The 5,979-nt window shown below is 32.3% G+C and overlaps 1 long non-coding RNA gene across 1 annotated transcript in view; it reads left to right on the plus strand.

The window, feature by feature from the left end:
- Positions 1-427: 427 nt before the first annotated feature.
- The window catches only part of LOC107675290 (uncharacterized), a 32,924-nt gene continuing 27,372 nt past the window's right edge, over positions 428-5,979 (plus strand). The window contains exon 1 of the long non-coding RNA XR_001632584.1: positions 428-477. This is a non-coding gene — a long non-coding RNA (uncharacterized LOC107675290). The remainder of the gene's footprint in view (positions 478-5,979) is intronic.

Consider the following 5,979-nt stretch of genomic DNA (forward strand, 5'->3'; position numbering starts at 1 on the left):
CTGATAGCTGTCAACCGCGAAACTTTAACTTACCTCGCAGTAAGTTTAAGCAGTGAACGCTGAATGAATCTTTAAAGTGAACGAATTGTTCTAGTTCACTTCCATGCAGTGAATTGACTTATATTTTTCGTCCTTCCACAAATATAGGCTATAGCATGAGAAAGTATCTATAGTGAGCGGACTGCGAAGAGGCAAACAATAATTTCAGCAATTTTAAAGCCTTGATTCGGTCGAGTCGGTTTTTAACGAATCGGTTGAGTATATGATTCAGTGACTCGTTCATAAGACACTTGTCGCCAAACTGCGACAATGGTCACTGAACGAATCAGTGAACGAATCTGAAAGAATGTTTTTAGCGAACAAACTCAAAAGAATCGATTCGCTTATGAATCAAAAGAACCACCAGGTCACCTGTTATTCGTGGAGGCCATAATGAACGTCATGCGCCAGATTCTGTACTAAGAAGGCTGTACTGAGGTCAAATGTTATCTGTCAAATATTAGCCACCCTTATTTTGCACATTTGTCACATAAGATACTTTTAATAGTCGAGCGCACGAGAACAGTCTGTCATTTCATAAAGCAAACGCTTAACTTACGTTACTTTCCATTGAAAGGACGCTGGATTCAGACGGTAAAATGACGTTTAGACTTAAAACAAACCCGAATGAAAAACATTTCCCTCATAATAACTTATTTTCACTTTAATGTAGATGCTGTTTACACAAAATGTAAACTGTGGCCATTTGAACCAAGTGTAAATATCAACAAGCACGTTCTGATAGATGTCACATAAACTATAAATAGTGTGGTATGATATTTGTATTTGTAAGGATATTTTGTTTGAGTAATTGTGGGCTGAGTTGAAAACACTGAACATACAATACCTTAATATTTAAAGGGGTCATATGATGTTGCTAAAAAGAACATTATTTTGTGTATTTGGTGTAATGAAATGTGTTTATGCGGTTTAAGGTTAAAAAAACACATTATTTTCCACATACTGTACATTATTGTTTCTCCTCTATGCCCCGCCTTTCTGAAACACGTCGATTTTTACAAAGCTCATCGGTCAGAGAAAGGAACAATTGAAATCGCATCATATGACCCCTTTAATGACATAATAGACAGTGGCAGGTCTACTCCAGCTCACTCAGTAGATAGTAGATAGAAAACTGTGCAGATACCTTTGCTAGTACTGAATCTACATAACAATCTGGGCCGTAGGCCTACTCCACTTTTTAGATCTGCGGTAATAGTTGCCGTGGTTGTGGAAAGCTGTTTCTAACTAGGTCTAAGTGGAAGGATATTAAGCTGTTTGGAGGCCACATGTTAAAATGCGAGGTAGCGTCAACACCTGAGGATATTTGTGGGAAACGTCTTCTGTTCTGTAAGCAGTTACGTAGATGCTCGGTGAAGTCGGACCAGGAACGAATAGTTTTCTCCTCTCATGTCACTCCACACCCCACAAAAGGTCACTTTCAGTCTGTCTTGATGAAAACGTCCCATGATATAGTCGGCATGATTGGAGAGAAGTTTTTTCCCTCTTATTAGATGGTTTAGTTTAGTTGTTTTTAGTTTAAATTATTTTGCACTATATAAAATAAATATGATAAAAAGCAAGACAATGCAAAGGCCGAAAACCTATAAGGGCTTATTTAAAGCCTCCACCTTAAAGGAGTAGTTCACCCAAAAAGGAACATTTGCTGAAATCACTCACCCTTAGGCCATCCAAGTTTGTTTCTTCATCTGAACAGATTTGGAGAAATTTGTCACTTGTTCAACAATGGATCCTCTGCAGTGAATGGGTGCCATCAGAATGAGAGTCCAAACAGCTGATAAAAACATCTCAATAATCCACAAGTAATCCACACCACTCCAGTCCATAAGTTAACATCTTGTAATGAGAAAAGCTGTGTTTTCATAAACAAATTTATCATTGACTAATTTTTAAACCATTGCTCCTGGCTAAAATATGAGTCTATAATTCATAATAACGCTTCCTCCAGTGAAAACGTCCATCCGCTGTTTTCCTCTCTCAACGATTTTTGCTTGTAAATGATGCTTGATCTGTGCAGATTTCTCTCCTGATTCAGATGCGACAACTTTGTCATTGCAGAAATCAGTGTTGTGAATAAAGGTCTCATTTCAGATGAAAGTTACGTTTGAGGTAAAAAATGTCTTGATGGATTTGTTTCTTACAAACATGCAGCTTTTCACTTCAGATGTTAACTGATGGACTGGAGGATGGCCTGCAGGATTTCAGCAAAGGTTCATTTTCAGGTGAACTATTTCTTTAAGCCTCCACCTAAATAACATTTTCACAAAATGATAGAAAAAACTAAATGCATACGTATATGAGTACATTAAACTAATAAAAAACAGTGTATTCAAAAATAAATATCAAACCAGAGATGGGTAAATGTAAGTAATTTAATAATAAATGTTATGTTTATTATAAATATAATAATATAATTATAACAAATATAATAATTATATTTATAATAGTAATAATAATAAATGAAGAGTTAATTTGCAAAAACAGTTTTTAATAATTAAAAAAAATCATGTTTTTCATTGTGCATTCCAATGAATCTCAATCAAACTGCAGTTGGGTTATTTTGATTAGGGTAAAAAAGAACTAAAAATACAGCTACCTAACACAATAAAAACATGATAACAATAAAAAAGAGTTATCTGTTTTTGCAAATAAACTCTTCATATGTATACATAAATTTTACGAGTGCATGCATTCCCTGGGAATTGACCTATGAACTTGTATTTTCATAGCACCATTCTGTTCCTATTTTGATTAGGTAAAAAATACAGCTAAGTAACATAATAAAACAATAAAAACATAATAACATAATAAAAAACATAATTTTTGAAAATTAAAAAAACCGGAGTTATCTGTTTTTGCAAATAAACAATTCATATATATATATATATATATATATATTTTACAAGAGGTTTGATATTTGCACATATTCAGATTCGAATTATATACGTTTAGAAAAAAGATGCATATGACCTTCTTGAAGAGTTGGAAAGTCTCTTGATATTGAGCATTTTTCTCTCAAAGGGATTTTTTTTTTTTTTTGGTAAAGCAAAATATTTACAAGAGGGAATTTCTCGGGCAAGCAGTTTGCTTCTTTAAAGAAAAGTAGTCTCTCATTGTGATTCCCATTGTTACAGTTTGTCTTTTCATGATTTCCGAAGTTTAAATTGACGAATCCCAATTTCAGATCCCAGCACATTCATTTCCAAATAAGAATAGAAACTTCCAAACTATGTGACCTCTTTGTGGATCTCGATAAGGAGCGAATTTGTCTTAATGCTGCATTCTGCCATGAACAAATGCACAAAATATGCGCACATGCTTCATGCATGGTTTGTGTTGTGTGACCTCTATACGAATGCGATCAGTGATTTAAAAGTTCGGTGTTCTTGAGTTCTTCGCAGCACGTCTCATGACCCAGTTTGATGTCATTATGTTGTTGAGCTCTGGACGTAGTGTTCTCTCGGTGCGTCCCGTCTGTGAGTCTGAAGATCTGTCAGCTCCACTTCAGGGAGAGAATATTGAAACCAGCTCCAGCGTTCTGCCTGGCTCTTGGCATATCCACTAATGTGTGCTGATGCGAGACAGATGCATTTAAAGGATGCTTTCAGCTGAGGAGCCATTATGTGATAAATACTCAGACACACATAGTTTGTGAGTCATTTCACTTGATTCACTGAAAGTAAGAGTAATTTATTGTGCTTTTTGTTGTTGATTCACTGAATAGAATAGTCATTTGCTCAAAATCTAATTTGTAATTAATTAATTAATCAACATATTTCTATTAAATACTCCTGACAGGCAAAAATAATGAATTAATTACTTAATTATGTTTGCCTGTCAGGAGTATTTAATAGAAATATGTCGATTCCGTAACACTCAGACTAATTTAGTGTGTTCATTTTATGAATAATTTGTCAGAGTGATTCAGACCATGAATTTTTGAGTTGTCTTAAGTGATTCATTAAAGGAACAGGCTCATAAGAGTCATTTGGTGGCGAATCTCTACCCTGGTCACACCGTATTTTATATTTTTGTTCATGTCAAATATTTTAGATAAAAAAAACTTTTTTTTGCTGTCATAATTTTCTGGATTCCCTATCACAGTATTATGAAATATGTTGTATATTAAAATATATATATACATTTTATTATTATTTTGATGACCACATCAGAATCATTTTAATATAAGGGCGTGACCAAATGTACCCAAAAAGCCTATAATTCATAAACAGCACCTCATAACTTCACAAAGTGAAAACATGCAACATGATTTTAATTAAGCATGCAAACGTTTATGCAGATGAGGCAATAGGTGAAATTATTATGTACAATATACAGCAAAAACAGTAAAATTTTGAAATATTTTTTACAACCGTTTTCTTTTGGAATATATTTTAAAATGAAATTTATACCTGTGATTTCGAAGCTGAATTTTTAACTCCATCCAGTCACATGATCCTTCAGAAATCATTCTAATATTCTGATTTGCTGCTCAAAAACATTTATTATTATTATTATTATTATTATTATGTTGAAAACAGATGAGTAGAATTTTTTTTCAGGTACTTTGATGAATAGAAAGTTCAGAAGAGCAGCATTTATCTGAAATAGAAATCTGTTGTAACATTCCAAATGTCTTTATCATCACGTTTGATCAATTTAAAGTATCTTTGCTAAATAAAAGTATTGATTTCTATAAATTCTTTCCCCAAAAAAAAAATGATACGGACGCCAAGCTTTTGAATGGTATAGTGTAAAATGTTACAAGCTTTTTTATTTCAGATAAATGCTGATCTTTGGATCTTTCTATTCATCAAAGAATCCTGAAAAAATGTACTCAACTGTTAAATATTGATGATGATAATAATAATAATAATAATAATAATAATAAAAATGTTTCTTGAACAGCAAATCAACATATTAGAATGATTTCTGAAGGATTATGTGACACTGAAGACTGGAGTAATGATGCTGAAAATTCAGCTGCGCATCACAGAAATAAATTAAATTTTAAAGGAGACATATTATGCCCCTTTTTACAATATGCAATATACTGTAAGTCTCTGGTTTCAGCTCAAAATACTCCACAGATCATTTATTATATCATTTTGAAAATGCCTATTTTGAGTGGAAGCAGAAACACGTTTTTGCCATGCACTTTATTATGAAACTGGGACCTTAATTTTCAAAAGACAAAAAAAAATAAATTCTGATGAATCTGAAAAATGCTCATCTAAATAGTTACATTATTTTGTAGTCAGAATGTTGTAATGGGCATCACATATGCAAATGTCCCTGTGGTATTTAGTTCTATGCTTGATTTAATCAAATCTATTTGTTTTTCCTTTCAAGAGATCTTTTTTTTGTACTTGATGTTTTTGAAAGTCTCTTATGCTCACCAAGGCTCCATTTATTTGAACAAAAATACAGTAAATACAGTAACATTGCATAAAATGAATATAAAATAACTGATTTCTATTTTACTATATTTTAAAATGTCATTTATTTCTGTGATCAAAGCTGCATTTTTAGCATCATTACTCCAGTCGCATGATTCTTCAGAAATCATTCTAATATTATGATTTAAAAAAAAATAATACTTTTTTTTTTTATGATGTTGAAAACAGCCGAGTAGAATTTTTTTCAGGTTTTTTTTGACGAATAGAAAGTTCAGAAGAGCAGCATTTATCTGAAATAGAAATCTGTTGTAACATTCCAAATGTCTTTATCATCACGTTTGATCAATTTAAAGTATCTTTGCTAAATAAAAGTATTGATTTCTATAAATTCTTTCCCCAAAAAAAAAATGATACGGACGCCAAGCTTTTGAATGGTATAGTGTAAAATGTTACAAGCTTTTTTATTTCAGATAAATGCTGATCTTTGGATCTTTCTATTCATCAAAGAATCCTGAAAAAA

The sequence above is a fragment of the Sinocyclocheilus anshuiensis genome, unplaced genomic scaffold, assembly GCF_001515605.1.
Source record: "Sinocyclocheilus anshuiensis isolate Anshui unplaced genomic scaffold, SAMN03320099.WGS_v1.1 scaffold532, whole genome shotgun sequence".
Classification (NCBI taxonomy): Eukaryota; Metazoa; Chordata; class Actinopteri; order Cypriniformes; family Cyprinidae; genus Sinocyclocheilus; species Sinocyclocheilus anshuiensis.